Raw genomic sequence first — 26781 nt, forward strand, 5'->3', positions numbered from 1 at the left:
ACTTTCAGTAACAGTTCCACTGATGGCCTGAAGATTGGAAGTTAGAAGGTTGGATGTCAGTTACACGTTTGACCTGAAGACCTAGTTATATTGGAGAAAAGAAGTGCACTCTTTCAAATGAGGAAATACGATGGTGCTTGTTGTACAACATAAGCTGAAACACCAACTATATGCAAAATATTTCTGCAAAGGAGTTCTGAAGTTCTGGACTCAATATTAACTCTGTTTTCTCTCCACAGATGCTCTCAGAGCTGTTGAATTTTTCCAGCAATTTCTGGTTTTGTTTTTGATTTCCAGCATCTGCAGTTCTTTCTTTTTTTGTAATGTGTGAAGTATTATGAGCTTCATTTACTTTAAATGTAAATTATTTTTTATTGCTTCTTGGTTTTCTATCCTGTTTGACAGTTGTTCTGTGAATTAAATAAATAACATACACTTCAAGTAACTAATTAATTAACTGAGACCAAGCAGATTCACTGGACTCAAAATGTTAACTTTGCTTTCTGTCCAGAGATGCAGCAAGATCTGTTGAGTTTCTCCAACAATTTCTGCTTTGTTTAAGCAGATTTAGTAGCTGAGGAAAATAACTGAAGTAATGCAGGATTAGAAAGAGCGAAAGAAGGAAGGAAGGGCAGAAGAAATAGAATGGCAACAAATGAGAGAACAGGCTTACAGAGGGGAGACAAAAGGTAAAATACTGAAGGGGAAAAGAGGAGGATGCAAAACATTCGGTTCCTACACTCAGCCAGACCTCAGGGAATTGGGCAGAAAGTAAAATCTGGTCCTCCTGATCAAGCAAAATAGAAGAAAAGGCCCAAGAGTTTTTCTGAGAATGGTCACCAATGGTCAATAACTGTGAAGCTGGAAAAGCACAGAAGGTCGGACAGCAGGAGCAGGAAAGTCAATATTTCAGGCTGAAACCCTTCCTCAGAACTGGGAACATATATAGAGGGAGGTGGGGCTGGGGAAGGGTAGGTAGGATGGTGATAAGTGAATGCAAGTAGTGGGTTATTGTGATTGGTCAGTGGGAAGAGTGGAGTGGATAAATAAGTAGGAAGATGGACAGGTTAGAGAGGGCTGGGCTGGGTTGGGTTGGGTTGGGTTGGGTTGGGTTGGGTTGGGTTGGGTTGGGCGGGGCGGGGCGGGGCGCTTCCCAGGTAAAATATCAGGTGTTGTTCCTCCAGTTTCCATTTGGCCTCACTGAGGAGGCCAAGGATGGATATATCGCTGGAAGAGTGGGAGGGGGAATTAAAATGGTTGGCAACCAGAAGGTTGAGTGGGTTGATGCATACAGAGAGCAGATGCTCTGCGAGCTGGTCCTCGAGTCTAATGTTTGGTTTCCACAATATAGAGGAGACCACATTGGGAGCAATGGATGCAATAGATGAGGTTGGATGAAGTGCAAGTGAATCTCTATTGGATCTGGAAGGATTGTGTAGGGCCTTGGACAGAGGTGAGAGGGTAGGTATGGGGGGGTGGGTGGGCAGGTGTTCCACCTCTTGCGGTTGCAGGGAAAGGTATTGGATCTGGTGGAGAAGTTGGTGAGTGGTGTAGAGTTGATGAGGGAGTTGCGGGGTGAACAGTCCCTGTGGAACGTGGACAGGGATGGGGAAGGAAATATCTTTTTGGTGGTGGGATCTGATTGTAGGTGACGGAAATGTTGGAGGATGATGCGTTGGATTCAGAGGTTAATGGGCTGGTATGTGAGGGCTAAGGGGACTCTATCCATGTTGGGGAAAGGGGTTGGAGAGCATAAGTGCAGGAGATGGCAGAGATACAGTTGAGGGCATTCTTAATTACTGAGGAGGGGAAACTTTGGTCCCTAAAGTAGGACAATATCTTGGATGTCCTAGAGTGGAACGCCTCATCCTGGGAGCAGATGCAGCAGAGGAATTGGGAGTATGGGATAGTTTTCTTGTGGGGGGGGGGGGTGAGAGGAGGTGTGACCGAGGTAGGCGTGGGAGTCAGTGGGTTTGAAATTCTGGATTTGGAGACAGAGAAGTCCAGGAAGGGGAGGGAGGTGTCAGAAATGGTCCAGGTGAATTTGAGGGTGGGGTGGAAGGTGTTAGCGAAGTTGATGAACTGCTCGAGCTCCTTGTGGGAGCATGAGACAGCACTGATGCAGTCATCAATATAGCAGAGGAAGAGGTTGTGTAATTGTGGAAGAGGGACTGTTCCATAAATCCTCCAAAGAGGAAGGCATAGCCCGGGCCCGTACGGGTGGCCACGGCTACCCCTTTGGTTTGATTCCTCCCACTTCCTACAAACTTCCACTGCCTATTTATCTTTTGAAATTGAAGTTCTACATTGGTGTCGTTCCAGTTTATATATTTGAGATATCTAAAAGTGCTGGTCACCCATTTACACAAATTGCTGGTCACAATGCAGCAGTGCTGAAAGTGAGGTGCTATATTTAGCTCCCATTTGTAATAATTTACCCAGTTATTTTGAAATTTGAAAATATATCATTTTTAAAAATCCTTCACTTTGGAAAAGATGCTAATGGCAAATTATTTAATTTTAATTCTATTCCAAATGCAAGTAATTTATTAATATCGCTGAACTAAATGTAATAATTCTCCTACATGCAAGTGCCTTTATCTTTCATCAAGTTATATGTTTCCACCCCCTAGAACACAGCCCATGTTATCAAATGGTTGCATCCTGCCAGTTTATTTTAGTTACTTTGGCAATAATATTGAATATGAATTTTCCTTGATTTTCAACCTTCTGACTTAAAAGATTTTAATTTTAAAACAGAACCAATATATAAGGATTATGATGTGGATTATGTTCTTAGATAATACCTGCAACCTTATCAATTCTGCTCAACGCAAAGTAATTGAAGATAAAACAAAAGGATTGTAATTGTTTCGTCAGTGTCATACTTTGTTTTCCATCCCAGCAACAGAAATGCTATTGGTTTCTAGAACAAAGGCATGTCTTCAATGATTGGTTGAAATTAGACTGCCAATTAGACATGCAGAAAGTAAGGTACAATGGTTATTGGCTGATAAAGAAGGCCTCCAAGACGAATGAGAAGCTCTGTATCTAAGGGAATGAGTCATGTGAAGCTATTTTTGCCTGCTCAAAATATAGGAAGCGCTGCGCTTGCCTGAGCAGTACGTCAAACAGCTGAAGTTGAATAATATCATCTGAAAGCACTGTGTCTATCTGAATTATTCACAGCTCTGTGAGCAGCAACCAAGTAGAGATGACCACAGGCTAAGTACCCCATATGTTGTGGTAATTCAAATTAGAATATTATATTTAGAACAATAGATCAGTTGAATAAATGTGACCTATAATTAATTTTATTTTATTCTTGATCTGTATATTTGCATCAGTATTAAAAAAGCCTGCACATTTGGAGGATGAGAATGAAAAATAAAAAAACAGTTGGCTGAAAGGTGCACGTGATAGGGCTCTGAATCAGGCAATGATGTAATGCAAAGTTCTTATTACTTTTGCAGTTTCATATGAGCCATAGATAATAGTGATGGCTAATTCTAAAGCAAATCATCGAAACTCAAATTGTATGATGGCAATGTAACAGTGTAAGGTTTAAAGCCATTTCTGCAATTTAAATCATTAGTAAGAATCCTTCCTTAATATTCTACAATCTTTTTGAATTCACTCCAGCGTCAAATAATTATTTGTATTGGTGCTTACAGTAGAATGTATACTCTGAGCTCATATGTATTTTTAGCCCATATTTAGGCTATTATTTATTTTGTCAACCTATTGGCTTGAATTTCCAAGTCTTATATCATGATTATCATTTCTGGATTTGTATCTGTTTTACCCTACATTATCCAATGTCCAGAACTACATGATTGAAAGAGAAGACATCAAAAAATACATGTGGGCTGGATCTTACTAGCATGACAGACATTTCATCACCAGTGGAAGATTACTAAATGTCAACCAGCAGCAGGACCTAGAGAGGCATATTCCTAGTGGTGACCAATTGAGTGGCCACTGCCAGGGTTGCTATCCAATTAAAAATGGTGGTCCTTCCCAAATAAGAGGGTTGGTAGTTCAGCAAGTGGGCCAGTAGTGAAGTTAGAAGGCAGTCTTTAATTAGTTACATAAGAAGCTCAACTGGGCACGTTCAGTGATTATTGTGAAACCTACTACAACTCAGATGGATGAGAACTATGTTAAAACTGGTTGTAAAAGGGATCATAGAAACTTATAAAACGGGAGTAGGAGTAGGCCATTTGGCCTTTGAGCTTTCATGGCCAATCAATATGATCGTGCCTGACCACCCAACTCAGTGGTTTGTTCCCATTTTCTCACCACAACCTTTGATTCCCTTTAGGCCTAAGAACTAATTCTAACGCCTCCTTGAAAAGATTCAATGGGCTTAATTGCTTTCAGTGGCAGAGAATTCCACAGGCTCCCCACTCTCTGGGAGAAGAAATTTCTCATCTCAGTCCTAAATGGCCTACTGGACTTTATACTGGACTTCCCAATCATTGGGAAGAACCTTACTACATTTATCCTGCCCTGTTAGGTTTGAGTTTTGTAAGTTTCCATGGGATCCCTCATTCTTCCAAGCTCTGGTGAATATAATCTGAACCAATCTAGTCTCTCTTCATATGTCAGTCCTGCAATTCCAGGAATCAGTCTGGTAAATCTTTGTTGCACTCTCTCCATAGGTAGAATATCCTTCCTCAGATAAGGAGAAAAAACTGCATACATACTCAAGGTTCAGTCTCACCAACTGCCTCTACAATTGCTCCTATACTCGAATTGTTGTGTTATGAAGGACTTCATCACTGCCTGCTGTATCTGCATACCTACTTTCAGTGACTGGTATACAAAGACACCCAGGTCTCATTATATCTCTGGTGTACAAAGACATCCAGGTCTCATTGTATCTCTTCCTTTGCCAATCTCTTGTCATTCAGGTAATAATCTGTCATTTATATATTGAGAACAGCTGAGATCCAAGCACTGATCTCTGTGGTACTGTACTAATTACTGTGCCACTCAGAAAAAGACCTATTGCCATAATTTTTACCTGTCCTAATCCTTCCAGGCTAGAACTGGAGATATTTATAGTATTTCTATGTGTTATCTGCTACTACATCAAATAAGTCAGTGATATTTTCTATGCAGAGTCCACATTTCCCTTTTACCAGATAGCAAGCAGAGTTGGCATATGGTTTTTCAAGGATTTCAGGCTCCTCCATGCTGCACTTTGTACTTGAATGCACATGTGAGCTCTAACATGTATTTCAATTGGAAAGGATTCCACTCTTTCAATCCAGCTAACACGAAACCACATGCAGTATCCTGTAGTGGACATAAATCCCTTCATTCTGTGGGAGTTCACCTAGCCATCTGTGTTTGAACCATCATGGTAAACTAAAGGATTGCTATTACGTGACAAGGTTTATCTACTGACCTCATGACTGACCATAGGGGTAGCACAGTAGTTAGTACTGCTGCTGGGTTCAATTCAGCCTCCGGTGACTGTCGGTGTGGAGTTTGCACATTCCTCAATCAAATATCCCAAAATTGAAAATATCCTTTATATGAAAAGCTGTTGGTCCCAAGATTTGTGGATAAAGGATTTCAACCTACCATCATTTGTGAATGTGCATTTCTCTGTTTAACCACAAGCACAATACTGAAGGTATATTCTTAATGCTATACGATGTACGATGGTCCAATGTGTGAATTGAACAGCTCCTGTACAATATGCAGACAATGAGTAAATTGCAGGTGATTGCTACTTCAGTACTTAAGCTGCATCATTCCAGATAGACAAAGATTGCTATTGTGTCACAGTCACTAGTGGGATTAATTTATTTTCCTGCAAGATATGGTCAGGGGTGCTTGGAGAGCTAGGGTGAGGATTTGGACTCCACACTATAATGCTGAAGCTTTACAAAGCTTGCAGTGCTTGCAATTGTGTTTTAGCTTCCGTGTATGGATGTCTATGCAAGGGTGTTGCCATTTGAAAGGTTTCACATCACTTAAATTTGAAACCTCACCCTCACACAATGAAGCACTTGCTCCTTCCACTTTAGGTGTGGTTACACCTATTTTTATTTATTACTTACAGCATCGATTACACTATGGATAATTTGCATGGCCAATCCAACTGAACTGCACAACTTTGGAGTGTGGGATAAAACCAGAGTACCCAGAGGAAACCCATACAGACATGGGGAGAATGTGAAAGCTCCACATAGACAGTCAGCCGAGTGTGGAATTGACACTGGGTCCCTGGCGCTGTGCGGCAGCAGTGTGAACCATACAAATATACAACGGCTACTTCATCTCCCCATGTTAATGAACCCCCAAGCATAATCAACCGCTACTTGGAAGTACAATCGAAAGTCTTAACACTTCTGAGTTCCTACCCAACCCACCTGAGTCTATATCGCACACTTTATATCTTACTGCCCAGCTCCAGGTATATCAAGTAAACATGCCAGTCTGTTGGTTCACTATCCCTCATGAAAACCAGGGTGCTACTTACTGTTAGTGATTCCCACCCCCGCAAAGATCCCTTTCCCACTTACCTGGACAAATCCAAATAATGAATGACCAGAGCCTTGACTTATTTGTGTACAACTCCTCTACTGTGGTCCTATGACACTCCAAGACTAGTTGGATTGGACCCAGAGGGCTGACTGTTGATCCACTCCCTAGGGGGGAGTGGACAGACTCATATCATCACCTGACGCAATGCTTGACCATGCCCAGGTCTTTGCACTGATATCAGAGACTGCCTTTGATCTATTGTACTGGGATCCCGTGACTGAAGGTATCTCATTGGACTTGACTCAGGCTACTTTTCTTTGACTTTGAGACATGGTTATTTGTTTACAGCGGTGTGTTGGTCACATAAGATGTTGGCACATGTAGATGAAAGATTAATGTAGCATTGTGCCATGCAGTAAGATGCCCACCCTCTTGCCATTCACATTGTTCCTATCCTGCTCTATGTTCCTCTGGACTGTGGAGACTGCACTGACAGATATTGCAACCTCTCAACACATTGGCAGGGTCTGATGGGAAGGTGTCCTCTGACAGTTCTTTGGAATGATGATGGCCTCCTTCTATGCCACTCCCGTCCACCACCACCTCCAAGTCCCTGTCTGTAAAGTGGGGTACCAATTTCTCCTCTTCAGTCATGCTCAGGGAGAATGTCTGTAAACAGGCAGGACAACTCTGGACTACCAAATCAGGATGGTATGGTGGCTCAATGGTTCACACTGCTGCTGCACAGCGCCAGGGACCCAGTGTCAATTCCACACTCGGCTGACTGTCTATGTGGAGCTTTCACATTCTCCCCATGTCTGCATGGGTTTCCTCTGGGTACTCTGGTTTTATCCCACACTCCAAAGATGTGCAGTTCAGTTGGATTGGCCATGCAAATTATCCATAGTGTCCAGGGATGTGCAGGCTAGGTGGATTAGCCATGGGAAATGTAGGGTGACAGGGTAAGATGTGGGTCTAGGTGGGATGCTCTTCGGAAGGTCGGTGTGGACTCGATGAGTCGAATGGCCTGCTTCCACACTGCAGGGATTCTCTGATACCAACACTTGACTGAGGTCACAGTGCTGTTTGAATATAATGCCAGCACCAGTGATGCCAGTATATACTGAGATAATAGACAATAGGTGCAGGAGTAGGCCATTCAGCCCTTCGAGCCTGCACCGCCATTCAATACTGATCATTCCTAATCAGTATCCTGTTCCTGCCTTATCTCCATAACCCTTGATTCCACTATCTTTGAGAGCTCTATCCAACTCTTTCTTAAATGAATCCAGAGACTGGGCCTCCACTGCCCTCTGGGGCAGAGCATTCCACACAGCCACCACTCTCTGGGGTGAAGAAGTTTCTCCTCATCTCTGTCCTAAATGGTCTTCCCCAAATTTTTTAAGCTGTGTCCTGTGGTTCGGCACTCACCCATCAGCAGAAACATGTTTCTTGCCTCCAGAGTGTCCAATCCTTTAATAATCTTATGTGTCTCAATCAGATCCCCTCTCAGTCTTCTAAACTCAAGGGTATACAAGCCCAGTCGCTCCAGTCTTTCAGTGTAAGGTAATGCCGCCATTCCAGGAATTGACCTCGTGAACCTACGCTGCACTCTCTCAATAGCCAGAATGTCTTTCCTCAAATTTGATGACCAGAACTGCACACAGTACTCCAGATGTGGTCTCACCAGGGCCCTGTACAGCTGCAGAAGAAACTCTTTGCTTCTATACTCAATTCCTCTTGTTATGAAGGCCAGCATGCTATTAACCTGCTGTACCTGCATGCTTGCCTTCATTGACTGGTGTACAAGAACACCCAGATCTCTCTGTACTGCCCCTTTACCTAAATTGATTCCATTGAGGTAGTAATCTGCCTTCCTGTTCTTGCCACCAAATTGGATAACCATACATTTATCCACATTAAACTGCATCTGCCATGCATCTGCCCACTCACCTAACCTGTCCAGGTCACCCTGTAATCTCCTAACATCCTCATCACATTTCACCCTGCCACCCAGCTTTGTATCATCAGCAAATTTGCTAATGTTATTGCTGATACCATCTTCTATATCATTAACATATATTGTAAAAAGCTGCGGTCCCAGCACGGATCCCTGCGTTACCCCACTGGTCACTGCCTGCCATTTCGAAATGGAGCCGTTTATCACTACCCTTTGTTTCCTATCAGCCAACCAATTTTCAATCCAATCTAGTACTTTGCCCCCAATACCATGCGCCCTAATTTTACTCACTAACCTCCCGTGTGGGACTTTATCAAAAGCTTTCTGAAAGTCCAGGTACACTACATCTACTGGATCTCCCTCGTCCATCTTCAGAGTTACATCCTCAAAAAATTCAAGAAGATTAGTCAAGCATGATTTCCCCTTCATAAATCCATGCTGACTATGGCCTATCCTGTTACTACTATCCAGATGTGCTGTAATTGCATCCTTTACAATAGACTCCAGCATCTTTCCCACCACTGAGGTCAGACTAACTGGTCTATAATTTCCTGCTTTCTTTCTCCCACCTTTCTTAAAAAGTGGTATAACATTAGCCACCCTCCAATCCTCAGGAACCGACCCCGAATCTATCGAACTCTGGAAAATAATCACCAACGCATCCACGATTTCCCGAGCCACCTCCTTCAGTACCCTGGGATATAGACCATCAGGCTCCAGAGACTTATCAACCTTCAGACCTAACATTCTCTCCAACACCAAATCCTGGCAAATATAAATTCCCTTAAGTTCAGGTCCTTCAGCCACTGTTACCTCAGGGAGATTGCTTGTGTCTTCCCCAGTGAACACAGATCTGAAGTACCAATTCAATTCTTCTGCCATTTCTTTGTTCCCCATAATATATTCCCCTGTTTCTGTCTTCAAGGGCCCAATTTTAGTCCTAACCATTTTTTTGCCTTGCACATACTTAAAAAAGCTTTTACTATCCTCCTTTATATTATTGGCCAGTTTACCTTCGTACCTCATTTTTCCTCTGCGTATTTCCTTCTTAGTAATCCTCTGTTGCTCTTTAAAGCTTCCCAGTCCTCAGTTTTCCCTCTTATCTTTGCTATGATATACTTTTTCTCTTTTAACTTTATATGTTTCTTAACTTCCCTTGTCAGCCACGGCCACCCATGCCTCCTCCTGGGATCTTTCTTCCTTTTAGGAATGAACTGATCCTGCAACTTCTGCATTATACACAGAAATATCCGACATTGTTCCTCCACAGTCATCCCTGCTAAGGTATTGCACCATTGAACTTTGGCCAGCTCCTCCCTCATAGCTCCATAGTTCCCTTTATTCAACTGTCACTTCCGACTGTACCCTCTCCCTCTCAAATTGCAGATTGAAGCTTAATGTATTATGGTCACTACTTCCCAATGGCTCCTTCACTTCGAGGTCTCTGACCAATTCTGGTTCGTTACACAATACCAGATCCAGAATTGCCTTCTCCCTGGTCGGCTCCAGCACCAGCTGCTCTAAGAATCCATCTCGCAGGCACTCCACAAAGTCTCTTTCTTGAGGTCCAATACCATCCTGATTCTCCCAGTCTACCTGCATGTTAAAATCCCCCATAACAACTGTAGTAACATCTTTGCGACAGGCCAATTTCAGCTCCTGATTCAACTTACATCCGACATCCAGACTACTGTTTGGGGGCCTGTAGATGACTCCCAAGAGGGTCTTTTTACCCTTAGTATTTCGCAGCTCTATCCACACTGACTCTACATCCCCTGACTCTAGGTCCCCCCCGTGCAAGGGACTGAATAGTTCCTTTACCAACAAGGCCACCCCACCCCCTCTGCCCGTCAGTCTGTCCTTACGATAGCACGTGTAGCCTTGAATATTCATTTCCCAGGCCCTGTCCAGGGCCTGGACAGGATACTCAGGTAGTGGTGAGTACTTCCAGCTAAAGGCAAGTGGATGAATCTGGCTTGCACTGGTTGAAAAGAGCACCATAGGAGAATGGTGGGTTGTCAACGAGGTAAGTTTGGAATTATCAAAGAGAGAAATACTTCACAAAACTCATTGAAAATACCATTTAGCCAAAATATAGTAAGATTAATTTTTTTTTAATCAAGATGTGGTAAGTGGTGTGTCATAAGGGTTGGTGCTGAGATCTCAACTGAAACAATTGTAGTAGGATGAAACTTGGTGATATTGCTATCAGACTTACCTTGGACTACTCTTTTGAATCATTCTCATTCTTGGACTCATGCATCTCCATCAAGCACCTCAGTACCTCACTCTACTGCAAGCCCACAGATAGTGCTGCACTTCTGTAGCTTCCACTCTAAACATATGAAAACAGCCATTCCCTACAGACAAACCCTACGCACACACAGGATCTGTTCAGATGAGGAGGAATGCGACAGACACCTGAAGGTGCTGAGGGACGCCCACATAAGAACAGGATATGATGCTCAACTCATCGATCACCAGTTCTGACGTGCCACAGTGAGAAACCGTAATGATTTCCTCAGGAGACAGACACAGGATATGACTGATAGGGTACCCTTCATCGTCCAATACTTCCCAGGAGCAGAGAAACTACATCATGTTCTTTGCAGCCTGCAACACGTTATTGATGAAGATGAGCACCTCACCAAGATCTTCCATATGCTTCCACTTCTCACCTTTAAATAACTGCCAAACCTTAAATAGACCATTGTTGCAGCAAACCACCCGGCTTTCACGACAACCTCAAACACAACCGTACAACCCTGTCCTGGCAACCACTGCAATACATGTCAAAGTGTCAACATGGATACTACTATTACACATAGGGACACCGAGGTAAAAACAATGACTGCAGATGCTGGAAACCAGATTCTGGATCAGTGGTGCTGGAAGAGCACAGCAATTCAGGCAGCATCCGAGGACAGGCAAAATCAACGTTTCGGGCAAAAGCCCTTCATCTGGAATAAAGGCAGAGAGCCTGAAGCGTGTAGAGATAAGCTAGAGGAGGGTGGGGGTGGGGAGAGAGTGGCATAGAGTACAATAGGTCAGTGGGGAAGGAGATGAAGGTGATAGGTCAGGGAGGAGAGGGTGGAGTGGATAGGTGGAAAAGGAGCTGGGCAGGTCGACAAGTCCGGACAGGTCAGGGGATCGAGTTGCGGGAGGTTAGAAGCTAGGAGGAGGTGGGGGAAGGGGAAATGAGGAAACTGTTGAAATCCACATTGATGCCCTGGGGTTGAAGTGTTCCGAGGCGGAAGATGAGGCGTTCTTCCTCCAGGCGTCTGGTGGTGAGGGAGCGGCGGTGGAGGAGGCCCAGCACCTCCATATCCTCGGCAGAGTGGGAGGGGGAGTTGAAATGTTGAGCCACTGGGCGATTTGGTTGATTGGTGCGGGTGTCTCGGAGATGTTCCCTAAAGCGCTCTGCTAGGAGGCGCCCAGTCTCCCCAATGTACATAGGGACACCACCTACCGCATGCGCATCAGGTACTCTTGTGACTCAGCCATCATTGTCTTTCTCATACACTGCAGGCAAGGATGCCTAGAGGCATGGTATATTGGTGAAACCATTGCAGACGCTACAATAGTGGATGAATGGATACCATGCAACAATTGCCAGATAGGGATGTTCCCACCCAGTGGGGAAACACTTTAGTAAGTCAAGGACATTCGGCCTTGGATCTTTGGGTAAATGTCCTCCAAGGTGGACTTCAGGATATCCAACAAAACAGAGTCGCCGAGCAAAGGCTGATAGCCAAGTTCAGTACCCATGAGGATGGCTTCAATTGTGAACTTGGGTTCATGTCACACTACAAGTGACCCCACCACAGTATTATCTCTCTTGCTGTCTCGTCCCTCTCTTTCTCCCACAGGTGAATTTGCATTTGCAGATACATTCTGTTTTGAAGAAAAAGGACACAATCTGTAGGCCGTCAGTCAGTGTGACATTTTATTGGTTCTTACTTTGGAAATAAAACCAGTCTGACTCCAATACAGCTAGACTCTAACCTCACATCTTAAAAGCATTGTGAAAAGGAGAAAAGACTACAAAAATAATTGAAAGGTTAAGTGAATCGGCAAAGATATGACAAATGGATTATAATGTGGGAAAATGTGAAATTGACCACTTTGGCAAGATAAAGTTAGGGGAATTACATATGACAGAAATATTGTCTTCGATGATTTCAGCCTAACCACAGACCAAAGACTTAGTAACTGGTAACTTAATGAGCACATCTGTTCCATGGCATAGTCACTGACCTGGTTAGTATTTTTGTAAAACTCCTTATTCAATATGAGAGAGGGAAGTGTGGTTGAAAAATTACCATTGTGTGCAATGTATCTGTGTAGTGAGATATGCATATGGACTTCCACAGTACTAAGTTGTAGAGTGAAGTAAAGCCTTGAATCCCTTGTTTGATAGAGGTTGTTGTTAGATGAGTGATAAGGTATAGTCCATTAAGCAATGTCTGCAGCTACTGATGCAGTTGATAGGATATGAAGATAATTGAAGATGCATTCAGTGATCATGACTAAGTTTGTCAGCACTGCATTCAAAATTATTGGAACTGAATTTAAAATGCTGTCTTCTCTGAGATTTTCTTTGTAAAGTTAATGATTTTACTAATGATTTTTGTGGCTTTAATAAACTTTCAATTGCTGAGGATAAAAGAAATGTGCAGATTTTACAAGCACTAGGAACAAAAGCAAAGTGAGGCTAATTCTTTTTCAATCAAGGAAGCATTTTTGTATTTATGTAAAATGACCCAATTGCCTCTGACAATGTCTTTTAAATGCAGACAGAATTTTTTGTTGACAGTTGTTACTTTTTAAGTTTTGGTAACAGCTTCGCTAATGCTGAATATACATTGGGCATCATTAAGTTTTGGGTTTTGAAATTTACAGAAGGAGATTGAGTTGCCAAATTGTGTTTTGAGGTCTTAATATTCATAACAGAGTCTATGTTTTCCTTTTAAATAAATTGCCTTGTTTTCCAGTCTATGTGAATATTAATTGTATGGCAAAGGATCCACTAGTTTTAATAATTTAAGAGCTCAATTGGAGACATTGGCAGACATCAAATTCCACAGCATGATGACAAGTATGTCAGGAAGGAGGCTGAACATGTGTAAACATGAATAATAGTAGACAAAACAAGGAATAGACCAAGCCCTCCAACCAATTGACAATGACTAGTAATATAATTCTCAATTATTCTTTTGTACTGCTATTCAAATACTGTAATGTACTAAATAAGTTTAAATAAAATTATAACTGTTACAAATATGCATTCAACTTTAATCTATTGAACAGTCACGACAAATTTATTACAGATAGGTAAACGATGCTAGCTGTTTTTGAAGATAAAAGCAAAGAAATACATATTGGAAGTAAGAATGCAAAAAGGAATATTGAGATGTTAAACAGAGGAGCAGAATGTTGCAGCTACACTGTTCACCATAAGTGGTGACATAAGTAGAAAGAACAATTAAAAGACTAATACAACTCTACATGCATTTAGAGACACAGAATAAAAAGGAGGCAGGTGACCTCATTACAAGATGTTATTAATGTCCAGTTGAGTACTGTTAACAGGTTTGACCACTTCCCCGGTATAAGAAAAAGAACCCATGGGAAAGAATCACCAGGATGTTATTAGGTATGGGAGAGTTATAATTAGAATAAGATAGAACATTTCAACTTCATTGGGGCCAGGGGTCAACTATTTATCATGTACACCATTTCTGCTTATTTGAAGAGAAAGTGAGGACTGCAGATGCTGGAGATCGGAGCTGAAAATGTGTTGCTGGAAAAGCGCAGCAGGTCAGGCAGCATCCAAGGAACAGGAGAATCGATGTTACGGGCATAAGCCCTTCTTCAGGAATGAGGAAAGTGTGTCCAGCAGGCTAAGATAAAAGGTAGGGAGGAGGGACTTGGGGGAGGGGCATTGGAAATGCGATAGGTGGAAGGAGGTCTAGGTGAGGGTGATAGGCCGGAGTGGGGTGGGGGCAGAGAGGTCAGGAAGAAGATTGCAGGTTAGGAAAGTGGTGCTGAGTTCGAGGGATTTGACTGAGACCAGGTGGGGGGAGGGGAAATGAGGAAACTGTAGAAATCTGAGTTCATCCCTTGTGATTAGAGGGTTCCTAGGCGGAAGATGAGGCGCTCTTCCTCCAACCGTCATGTCCTTGGTGGAGTGGGAGGGGGAGTTGAAGTGTTGAGCCACAGGGTGATTGGGTTGGTTGGTCCGGGTGTCCCAGAGGTGTTCTCTGAAACATTCCGCAAGTAGGCGGCCTGTCTCCCCAATATAGAGGAGGCCACATCGGGTGCAGCGGATGCAATAAATGATGTGTGTGGAGGTGCAGGTGAATTTGTGGTGGATATGGAAGTATCCCTTGGGGCCTTGGAGGGAAGTAAGGGGGGAGGTGTGGGCGCAAGTTTTACATTTCTTTCGGTTGCAGGGGAAGGTGCCGAGATTGGAGGTTGGGTTGGTGGGGGGTGTGGACCTGACGAGGGAGTCACGGAGGGAGTGGTCTTTTCGGAATGCTGATAGGGGAGGGGAGGGAAATATATCCTTGGTGGTGGGGTCTGTTTGGAGGTGGCGGAATGACAGCGGATGATACGCTGTATATGGAGGTTGGTGGGGTGGTAGGTGAGGACCAGTGGGGTTCTGTCCTGGTGGCGGTTGGAGGGGCGGGGCTCAAGTGAAGTGGAGGAGATGCGGTGGAGGGCATCGTCAACCACGTCTGGGGGGAAATTGCGGTCTTTGAAGAAGGAGGCCATCTGGGTTGTATGGTTTTGGAACTGGTCCTCCTGGGAGCAGATGCGGCAGAGACGAAGGAATTGGGACTATGGGATGGCGTTTCTACAGGGGGCAGGGTGGGAGGAGGTGTAGTCTAGGTAGCTGTGGGAGTCGGTCGGTTTATAGTAAATGTCTGTGTTGATTCGGTCGCCCGAGATAGAAATGGAAAGGTCGAGGAAGGGGAGGGAGGAGTCTGAGACGGTCCAGGTGAATTTGAGGTCGGGGTGGAAGGTGTTAGTGTAGTGGATGAACTGTTCAACCTCCTCGTGAGAGCACGAGGCAGCGCCGATACAGTCATCGATGCAGCGGAGGAAAAGGTGGGGGGTGGTGCCAGTGTAGCTGCGGAAGATGGACTGTTCCACATATCCTACGAAGAGGCAGGCATAGCTGGGGCCCATGCGGGTGCCCATGGCTACTCCTTTGGTTTGGAGGAAGTGGGAGGATTGGAAAGAGAAGTTGTTCAGGGTGAGGACCAGTTCAGTCAGTCGAAGGAGGGTGTCAGTGGAAGGGTACTGGTCGGTACGGCGGGAAAGGAAGAAGCGGAGGGCTTTGAGTCCTTCGTGATGAGGGATGGAGATGTACAGGGACTGGATGTCCATGGTGAAGATAAGGCGTTGGGGACTGGGGAAGCGAAAATCATGGAGGAGGTGGAGGGCGTGGGTGGTGTCCCGAACGTAGGTGGGGAGTTCTTGGACTAAGGGGGACAGGACCGTGTCGAGGTATGCAGAGATGAGTTCGGTGGGGCAGGAGCAGGCTGAGACAATGGGTCGGCCGGGGCAGTCAAGTTTGTGGAATTTGGGCAGGAGGTAGAAACGGGCGGAGCGGGGTTGTGGGACTATGAGGTTGGAGGCGGTGGATGGGAGATCCCCTGAGGTGATGAGGTAATGGATCGTCTGGGAGATGATGGTTTGGTGGTGGGAGGTGGGGTCATGGTCAAGGGGGCAGTGGGAGGAGGTGTCCACGAGCTGGCGTTTAGCCTCAGCGGTGTAAAGGTCGGTGCGCCAAACTACTACCGCGCCTCCCTTGTCTGCCAGTTTGACAGTGAGGTTGGGGTTGGAATGGAGGGAGTGGAGGGCTGCATGTTCCGAGGGTGAGAGGGTGGAGTGGGTGAGAGGGATGGAGAAGTTGAGGTGGTTAATGTCGCGGCGGCAGTTGGCTATGAAGAGATCGAGGGCGGGTAAGAGGCCATCACGGGGTGTCCAGGTGGATGAGGTGTGTTGGAGGTGGGAGAAGGGGTCGTCAGAGGGTGGGCGAGAATATTGGTTGAAGAAGTAGGCACGGAGGCGAAGGCGGCAGAAGAACTGTTCGATGTCTCGCTGCGTGTTGAACTCGTTAATCCGAGAGCGTAGGGGAATGAAGGTGAGGCCTCTGCTGAGGACTGATCTTTCATCCTCAGAGAGGGATAGTTCTGGAGGGATGGTGAAAACACGGCAGGGCTGGGAGCTAGGACCTGGTGTGGGGGAGCTGGGTGTGGGGGCGGGGTTGGGCGTGGGGGCGGGGACGGAGATCGGCGTGGGGGTGGAGTTGGGCGTGGTGACGGAGATTGGTGTGGGGGCGGGGTTAGGCATGGTGACGGAGATCGGCGTGGGGGCTGGGTTCGGCATGGTGACAGAGATCGGCGTGGGGGTGGAGTTAAGCGTGGTGACGGAGATCGGCGTGCTTATTTGAAGGTAATGGAAAGGAACTTTGGGTAGGGTGTAGAATGGGAGTCCAATTCATAGAGTCAGAAAGGTATACAGCTCGGAAATAGACCCTTCAGTCCAACTTGTCCATGCTGACCAGATATCCTAAATTAATCCAGTCCCATTTGCCAGCATTTGGCCCATATCTCTCTAAGCTCTTCCTGTTAATATACCCATCCAAATGCTTTTTAAATGTTATTATGGTACCAGCTTCCACCAATTCCTCATACATGTATCACCCTCTGTGAAAGAGTTGCCCTTTAGGTCCTTTTTCAATCTTTTCCCTCTCGCCTTAAACCTATGATTTGGAGATGCCGGTGTTGGACTGGGGTGTACAAAGTTAAAAATCGCACAACACCAGGTTATAGTCCAAACGGTTTAATTGGAAGCACTAGCTTTCGGAGCGACGCTCCTTCATCAGGTGATAGTGGAGGACTCGATCGTAACACAGAATTTATAGCAAAAATTTAGTGTGATGTAACTGAAATTATACATTGAATAATTTTTCAGTGTATTATTTCAGTTACATCACACTAAATTTTTGCTCTTAGTGTTGTGTTACGATCGAGCCCTCCACTATCACCTGATGAAGGAGCGTCGCTCTGAAAGCTAGTGCTTCCAATTAAACCGTTTGGACTATAACCTGGTGTTGTGCGATTTTTAACCTTAAACCTATGCCATCTAGTTTTGGACACCACTGGGGGAAAAGACCTTGACTATTCACCCCATCCATGCCCCCCCCATGATTTTATAAACTTCTATAAGGTCATCTCTCAGCTTCGATGCTCCAGGGAAAATTGTCCCAGCATATTCAGCCTCTCCTGATAGCTCAAACTCTCCAACCCTGGCAACATCCTTGTAAATCTTTTCTGAACCCGTTCAAGTTTAACAAAATCTTTCTTATGGCAGGGAGACCAGAACTGAACACAGTACTCCAAAAGTGACCTAACCGTTGTCCTGTGCAACATGACCTTCCAACTCCTTTACTTAATACACTGACCAATAAAGGCAAGCATACCAAACACCTCCTTCATTACCCTGTCTACCTGCAAGGAACTATGAACCTGCACTCCAAGGTCTCTTTGATCGACAACACTCCACAGGACCCTCCCATTAAGAGTATAAGTCTGGCCCTGATTTGCCCTACCAAAATGTATCACCTCACATTTATCTAGATTAAATTCCATCTGCCAATCCTTGGCCCATCTGATGAAGGTCCTGTTGCACTCTAAGGTAACCTTCTTCGCTGTCCACTATACCACTAATTTTGGTATCATCTGCAAACTTACTAACCATATCACTTATATTCGTCATCACCAATTTTCGGTCCCCACTAAAATTATACACACACTTGTTTAATTCAAATGATTAGATACTGGAATCTTTAATCAATGTATTTACACTTTGCAGTTTTTGTTTGTTTTTCTAATCATTTGACAATTCAAGTTTATAATGTTTAGATAATTATCTGAAGTAAATCGATGGAAAGTTAGAAAAAAATTTCATACAGAGGATGGCTAAAATGTGAAATTCTTTGTTACAAATGCTTGTTGAAGAAGTTTATACAACTCTTTTAAAAGGGAAGTAGATGCCTGCTTGAAAATAACTTGAAAGGGATAACATTTCACGGCTATTGCAGAGAAAGAACCAAAGGTGACAACAACGTTTATTTTTAAAGTGTTTGGAATTGGAATGCGCAGTCGGAAAGCAGTTACAATAGCAGTTTTCAAAATAAACTGAATAAAGTTTATATAACTCTTTTTTTTAAAAGGGAAGTAGACCTGAAGTGGAAAACATTATAGAGGCAAGGGACTAATTGTATAAGTCTTTCAAAAAGCATTTCAGGCAGGATGGATTATTGAGTACAGAAGAGACTCTTTGGCCTATTGAATCTACACCGAATAAAACAAAATCATCTATGTACACTAATCCCACCTTTCAAAAGTTGGCCCATAGTGTTGAATGTTATGACATTTCAATTACTTATCTCTGTACATTTTAAGGGTTGTGAGGTTTCCTACCTGTACTGCATTCCAGATTCCCAACGTGTTTGAGGTAAATTTTCTTTTTCCTAAATCTCTAAACCTGCCCTTCATTTTAAAATTATGCCCCTTTATTATTGACCATTCAACTAAGGGAAAAAGCTGCTGCTTATCCACACAGTCCATGCTCCTCATAATCTTATACACTTCAATTAGGTCTCCCCTCAGCCTTCTCTGCTTTAAAGAAAACAGCTCAAACCCAATTTGGAAGGCAAATGGAATTTTGTCCATCATTGCTAAAGGGGTTTAATTTAAAAGCAGAGAGGTAAATGTTATATCTGTACAATGTGCTGGTGAGGCCACACCACAGAGGAGGTTCACCAGTTTGATTCCGGAATTAAGGGGGTTGGTTTATGAGGAGAGGCTGAGTAGGTTGGGATTATATTCACTGCAATTCAGAAGAATGAGGGGGAGCTCATAGAAATATATAAATTTATGAAGGGAATCGATAAAATAGAAATAGATAGGATGTTTCCACTGGTAGGTGAGACTAGGGCAAGAGGGCATAGCCTCAAGATGGAAGGAAGCAGGTTTAGAACTGAACTGAGAAGGAACTTCTTCACCCAGAGGGTTGTTAATCTATGGAATTCCTTGCCCAGGGAAGTAGTTGGCACTGTTTCAGGTTTTTAAAGCGAAGGTATATACTTTTCTTGAAAAGTAAAGGAATTAAGGAATATGGTGAAAATGCGGTAAGTGGAGCTGAGTCCACGAAAAGATTAGCCATGATCTTATTGAGAGGTGGAGCAGGCTCGAAGGGCCGGACGCCTTCTCCTGCTCCTAGTTCTTATGTTCTATCCAGCCTCTCTTTATAGCTAAAATGCTTCATTGCAGACAATACCTTAGTAAATCTCCTCTGCAATCATATCTCTCCTACAGTAAGGTGACCAGAACTACACAGAGTAGTCCAGTTGTGGACGAACTATAGTTTTGTTCAGCTCCGACATAACCTCCCTCCTCTTATAATCTATGATATGATTGATAAAGGCAAGTGTCCTGTATGTTGTCTTAAATACCCTGTTAATCTGTCCTATTGCATTCAGGAGTCTGGACAAGCAGCTTAAGAACACTATATTCCTCTGAGCTTCCTAGTGTTCTACTATTCATCGAGTACTCCCTTACATAGAAACATAGATTATAGAAGCTATTTAGCCCATAGAGCCTGTTCCGCCATTCAACGTGATTATGATTGATCATCCAACTCAGCACCCTGTTCCCACTTTTTCCCCATATCCTTTGATCCCTGTCTTATTATTCTTCCAAAGCACATCACCTCACACTTTTCCAGGTTATATTCCACCTGTCTATTTGACCAACCTGTCCATTTGACCAACCTGTCCGTATGTTCCTGAAGCCGAAGAGGTTCTTTCTCACTATTAAGCACATGGCCAAACTTTGTGTCATCACAAACTTAGTTATCATTACCACCATTCACATTGATATTGTTTATATATATCACGAATAGCAAGGGATTCAGCACTGATCCCTGTGATATGCCTTGAAAACTGGCCTCCAATCACACAAGTAGACTTCTACCATCAATCTCTGTTTCCTACCACAAAGCCAATTTTAGATCCAACATGCCAAGTTACCCTGAATCCCAGGTGCCTTTATCCCGAAGGGCTTATGCCCGAAACGTCGATTCTCCTGTTCCCTGGATGCTGCCTGACCTGCGCTTTTCCAGCAACACATTTTCAGCTCTGATCTCCAGCATCTGCAGACCTCACTTTCTCCTTCTTTATCAGTGTCCTAAGTGGGACCTTGTCAAAGATTTTGGTGAAATCCATATAAACTGCATCTGAAATCCATATAAACTAGGTCTTATGTTATCTTGATGTGATGTAAGATTCTGATCCTATGCTTAAGCATATGTGAATATTTTACGTTTTCATCAAATGTGGGTGTCACCAGCAGGACCCGTATCTGTTGTCCATCTCAAATAGCCCTTCATCACATTGGCTTGCTAGACTACTTGAGACCAATTGAGAGTCAACCACATTACTCTGCATCTGAAGTAGCATGTAGACCAAACTTGATAAATATGGCACATTTCCATTCCTAAAGGGCATTGGTGAATCAGATGGGTTTTTACAACTCAATAATAATTTCATGGTCAACAAATATATATTCCATCAGATTAGATTACATAGTATGGAAACAGGCCCTTCGGCCCAACAAGTCCACGCCGACCCTCCGACGAGCGATCCTCCGATGAGCAACCCACCCAGACCCATTCCCCTACATTTACCCCTTCACCTAACACTATGTGCAATTTAGCATGGTCAATTCACCTAACCTGCACATTTTTGGACTGTGGGAGGAAACCCACGCAGACACTGGGAGAATGTGCAAACTCCACACACATGTGATGGGATGTGAACACACACCCTTAAGACATTAGCCTGGGCCTTTGGATTACTACCAGTGGCATTATCATTGAGTGAGCATCACTCAATCACCGGCAGGAGAGCATTACAAGGGAGCAACATAGTTGTGATGGGCTAAAGAGCTTTGTAATTCTGTGATTGTGAACAACAGGAGTTACTAACATTGGAGTTGTTTGGGTAGCCTAGGCTAAATTTCAAACATTTTAGCAGGAACTCTACTTAATCTCAAGCTAATAGCCCTGGAAACCCTTATCCATAGTGAGGTAGCTTCAAATACATGGCTGGAATGCACCATTTGACAGGGACATTGACAGTTCAGTTGTTATTAATGATCCTGACAGGAGTGGATAGATGCTAGCACAACTTCAACTCCATCAAAATGACTGAGGCAAGAATGGGTTAGATAGAACACCAATGCCAGTCTGTCAAATCTTCACCAACCTCCTGTTATGATGTGGAGGTCAAACCCCTCTTAATTAAAACTAAACACCCAGAAAAGCTCGCCCTTCCTCCTAATCTGTTAAAATGTGAGTGACAGAGAACTCCTAATTTCCACTTTTTAAAGAAAAAAATAACAATTTATTTTCCAAACTCTAATAACGAACACTAAACAATAACTATTAACAAATCCAAGCTCCCTTTGTTCTTAACCACTTACTATCTGACCCCAGCTCCATAAAAAATGTTATTACAATAACACATTTATCAAATATCATATTAACTTAATCTTAAGACCACACAGTCTCTGTCTTCTCCGGTGTCTTCAATCTTCTGGTTGCTGATCTCCCTGGATCTTCTTTCTTTTTTACTGTGAGTATGTTTTACATGAAATGGTACCTTTGATAGAGGGCGTCTTTTAATTTCTTTGAGAGCAAGATGTTAGATGTTAGCATTCCAGCTCTATAGCAGTTGCTCTCTCCAATTTTCAAAATGTCTGCGTTTTTTTTTGATAGCCCCCAATGTCATTCTGTCTCACTGGTCCAATGTTGCCAAAACAATAAATTCAAACTTGTTTGGGTTTTAGTATCCTGGGCAACCAAAACTCAGATATCCAATTAACAACCATTTGCTGTTTTGAAATAGCTCACCTTCCAGCCTTTCCATTCAAGAAGCTGAGCCTGCACTTTGTTTATGTTAAAATTCAGACATTTTCTATTTTAAAGTGAACAGACATGCTTTTGACTTTGTAACACTCCTGCCTCAGGACGCTGATGAGATTCTTCTCCACATCGTTCCTGCCAATACAGAAATCAAAACTAAAAAGACAGCTTAACGGCCTAATTAACTAAATGGACAGCTTAACCAAGGAGGTAATACAAGTTCAATACGATTTTATTAGAATTAAGTCATATTCCATCTAGGAATCGGAACATTCTATTTGCTTTCTTGATTACCTATGGAAACTGAACACATAGTTTTAATGATGTATCTTGATCTCCTTTCTCAGCTGTTACAACTCTTGTATCATTTAATGTGTATACCTTATTCCAGCTTCTTATTTTTAACTTAACCATTTTAAATCCATCAGCCTCCCCTCTGCCCATGATTTGATTTATTTGATTTGTTGTAGTCACATGTACTTAATTACAGTGAAAAACTTCATTTTACAAGCAGTACAGACAGATCACAGCAAATATGGACATACAGATCACAGGGTGCTGAGAGAGAGTGAGGCATACAAGGTTACAACTGCATAGGAGGTTCAAAAAGCAGGATCAACATTAGCAAGATCGACAATCATTTGAAGTTAGAGAGGTCCATTCAGCAGTCTAATAGCAGCAGGGAAGAAGCTGTTGATGCATGTGTTCAAGCTTCTGTATCTTCTACCCTACAGGCGAGATTGGAAGAAAGTTAGGACTTCAGATATTGGAGATCAGAATCGAGAGTGTGGTGCTGGAAAAGCACAGCAGACCTGGGAGTACGTGAGGAGCAGGAGAATCGATGTTTTGAGCATAAGCCCTTCATCAGGAATCCCTTCCGTGTGAATGTACTTAGGGAATGCTGAGGTTGGAAGACTGCATTAGTGGGGTGGGAGGGGTCTTCAATGATGTTGGCAGCCTTACCGTGGCAATGAGAAGTGTGAATCGAGTCCGTGGATGGTAAGTTGACTTCCATGATGGTCTGGGCTGTGCACACAACCTCTGCAGTTTCTTATAGTCCTTGGCAGAGCAGTTACTGTACCAGGCTGTTATGCATCTGGATAGGATGCTTTCTATAGTGCATCTGTAAAAGGGTCCTATGGACATGCCAAATTTCCTAAGCTGTTTTAGGAAGAAGAGGCATTGTTGTGCCGCCTTGACTGTCGTATCTATGTGGGAAGACTGGGATAGATTGTCTGTTATTGTCACTCCTAGGAACTTGACACTCTTGACCCTTCCACCTCAGCTTCGTTGATGTAGTTAGGGGCATGTCCTCCTCCCTGAAATCAATGATCAGTTCTTTTGGTTTGCTGACATTGAGAGAGAGAGAGAGAGAGAGAGAGAGAGAATACTTCCTGTATTCTGAGTTATCATTTCTTTGATAACTCCTATCATGGTATTGTCAGCAAACTTCTAGATGGCATTCATCTGGAATTTGGCTTCACAGACATGGGTGTATAGGGAGTGCAGTATGGGGCTGAGAATGCGTTCTTGCAGGCTGCCAGTGTTGAGGATTATCATTGTCTATCTTTATTGATTGTAGTCTGTGGGTCAGGAAGCTGAGGATCCAGTTACTAGGGTGGAGCCAAGACCTAGGTTCTGGTGTTTTGAGGTTAGTCTGGTAGGGATTATGCTGTTGAAGGCGGAGCTGTAGTCGATAAGTAGGAACCTGATGTAGGAGTCCTTGTTATCCAGATGTTCCAGGGATTAAAGTGTAGGGCTAGGGAAATGGCATCCACTGTGGACCTATTTACAATTGCAGGGTGTCGAGGTAGTCTGGGAGGCGAGAGTTTGAGGGCCACGATCAGTCTCTCAAATCACTTTATGATTATGAGTTTAGTCTTTCCAGGATCGCTTTGATTATATCACATTAACATTAGAAACTGCACTCAATTTTTGTCATCTGATTTATTTTGAGATTTGATAGTATGTGTGATACCGTGGGTTCAATTACCATCACCAGCTGAGGTTACCTGAAAGATTCTTCTTCTCAACCCTCGTTTGAGATATGGTGGCCCTCAGGTTAAATCAACACCAGTCATCTCTCTCTAATGAGAGAATACTCTATGGTCAGGTAATACTATGGCATCTTGATTTGATTTGATTTATGCTACAGATCAAGCACACCAGAAACCTGGAGTAACAGCCTAGTGAAAATAACACAGAGGTATATATTGCACAAAATGAAACTATTTGTCCTATCATGACCATAGGAAGTTGAGTAGGCAGTGGTGGTATGACATGGTTAACTACAGAAATCTGCCACCTGGCTTACATGTGCTTACAGATGCACATCAGTGCGGTTGACCACTCATTTGTATCATATCTGGGCAACTGGAGATGAGAAATAAATGCTGGTATTGCCACTGATGACGACATTCTGAGAAAGGGTTAAAAAATCACGCGACACCAGGTTATAGTCCAGCAGGTTTATTTGGAATTATGAGCTTTCAGAGCACTGCCCTTCATCAGGTAGCTAGTATTGTGTGATTTTTAAATTTTGTCCACCCCAATCCAATACCGGCACCTCCACATCCTGAGAAAGAAGCAAAGACCTGCATTAATATAACATGTTGCATCACCATATGGTGTCTTGAAGCACTTTATTTCAAATTACTTCATTGTCTACAATGTTGTACTGTATATAGGAAATGTGGAAGACAATTAATACACAACAATTTTTTCCAAAATAGTATTGAGATACTGAATAGATAATAATGGCGAGGTGAAAATGATTGTCTTTGACATCAAGCATGCAATACCAAATAGTTTGAGCAAAATTAAAGCCTACATTGATTAGAGTTATAGAACATAGAAAATAGAACATTACAGCGCAGTATAACCCTTTGGCCCTCAATGTTGCGCTGACCTGTGGAACCAATCTAAAGCCTATCAATCCTACACTATTCCATTTTTATCCATATATTTATCTAATGAGCATTTAAATGCCTATAAAGTTGGTGAGTCTACTACTGTTGTACGCAGTGCCTTCCATGCCCCTACTACTCTGAGTAAAGAATCTACCTATGACATCTGTCCTATATCTATCACCACTCAATTTAAAGCTATGTCCCCTCAAGCTAGCCATCACCATCTGAGGAAAAAGACTCTCACTGTCCACCCTATCTAACCCTCTGATTATCTTACATGTGTCAAGTCACCTCTCAACCTTCTCTCTAACAAAAACAGCCTCAAGACCCTCAGCCTTTCCTCATATTCCTTCCCTCCACACCAGACAACATCCTAGTAAATCTCCTCTGAACCCTTTCCAAAGCTTCCAGATCCTTCCTATAATGCGGTGACCAGAACTGTACGCAATATTCTAAGTGCGGCCGCACCACAGTTTTTATACAGCTGCAGCAGGACCTCGTGCCTCCGAAACCCAATCCCTCTACCAATAAATGCTAACACACCGTATGCCTTCGTAACAACCTTATCAACCTGGGTGGCAACTTTCAGGGATCTATGTACATGGACACTGAGATCTCTCTGCTCATCTACACTACAAAGAATCTTACCATTAGCCCAGTATTCTTTATTCCTGTTGCTCCTTCCAAAGTGAATCACCTCACACTTTTCTACATTAAACTCCATTTGCCACCTCTCAGCCCAGCTCTGCAGCTTATCTGCAGTCTCTCTGTAACCTGCAACATCCTTCAGCACTATCCACAACTCCACCGACTTTAGTGTCACCCGCAAATTTACTAACTCATCCTTCTATGCCCTCATTCAGGTCATTTATAAAAATGACAAACAGCAGTGGCCCCAAAACAGATCCTTGTGCTACACCACTCGTAACTGAATTCCAGGATGACCATTTCCCATTAATGACTACCCTCTGTCTTCTTTCAGCTAGCCAATTTCTGATCCAAACCGCTAAATCACCCTCAATCCCATGCCTCCATGTTTTGTGCAATAGCCTACCGTGGGGAACCGTATCAAACGCCTTACTGAAATCCATATACATTACATCAACCGCTTTATCCTCATCCACCTGTTTGGTCACCATCTCAAAGAATAAGGTAGTGAGGCACGACCTACCCTTCAAAAAACTGTGTTCACTATCTTTATTCAACTTATTCCTCTCTAAATAATTATAAATCCTATCTCTTATAACCTTTTCCGATACTTTATCCACAACCGAAGTAAAGCTCGCTGGTCTATAATTACCAGAGTTGTCCTAACTCCCCTTCTTGAACAAGGGGTCAACATTTGCTATCCTTCAGTCTTTGACAATGACGACATAAAGATCAAAGCCAAAGGCTCTGCAATCT

At 43.3% G+C, this 26781-nt stretch overlaps 1 long non-coding RNA gene across 1 annotated transcript; it reads left to right on the plus strand.

Annotated features, from left to right (window-relative positions):
• Window positions 1-2989: 2989 nt before the first annotated feature.
• LOC148150653 (uncharacterized) lies at window positions 2990-25165 on the plus strand. The gene is made up of 4 exons (XR_015754354.1): window positions 2990-3246; window positions 4665-4916; window positions 14220-14379; window positions 23203-25165. It is a non-coding gene; the product is annotated as an uncharacterized LOC148150653 (long non-coding RNA).
• Window positions 25166-26781: the final 1616 nt, after the last annotated feature.

The sequence above is a fragment of the Chiloscyllium plagiosum genome, unplaced genomic scaffold (genome assembly GCF_037043375.1).
Source record: "Chiloscyllium plagiosum isolate Xiang-an unplaced genomic scaffold, Cpla_swu_hap1 HiC_scaffold_3, whole genome shotgun sequence".
In the NCBI taxonomy this organism is placed as follows: Eukaryota; Metazoa; Chordata; class Chondrichthyes; order Orectolobiformes; family Hemiscylliidae; genus Chiloscyllium; species Chiloscyllium plagiosum.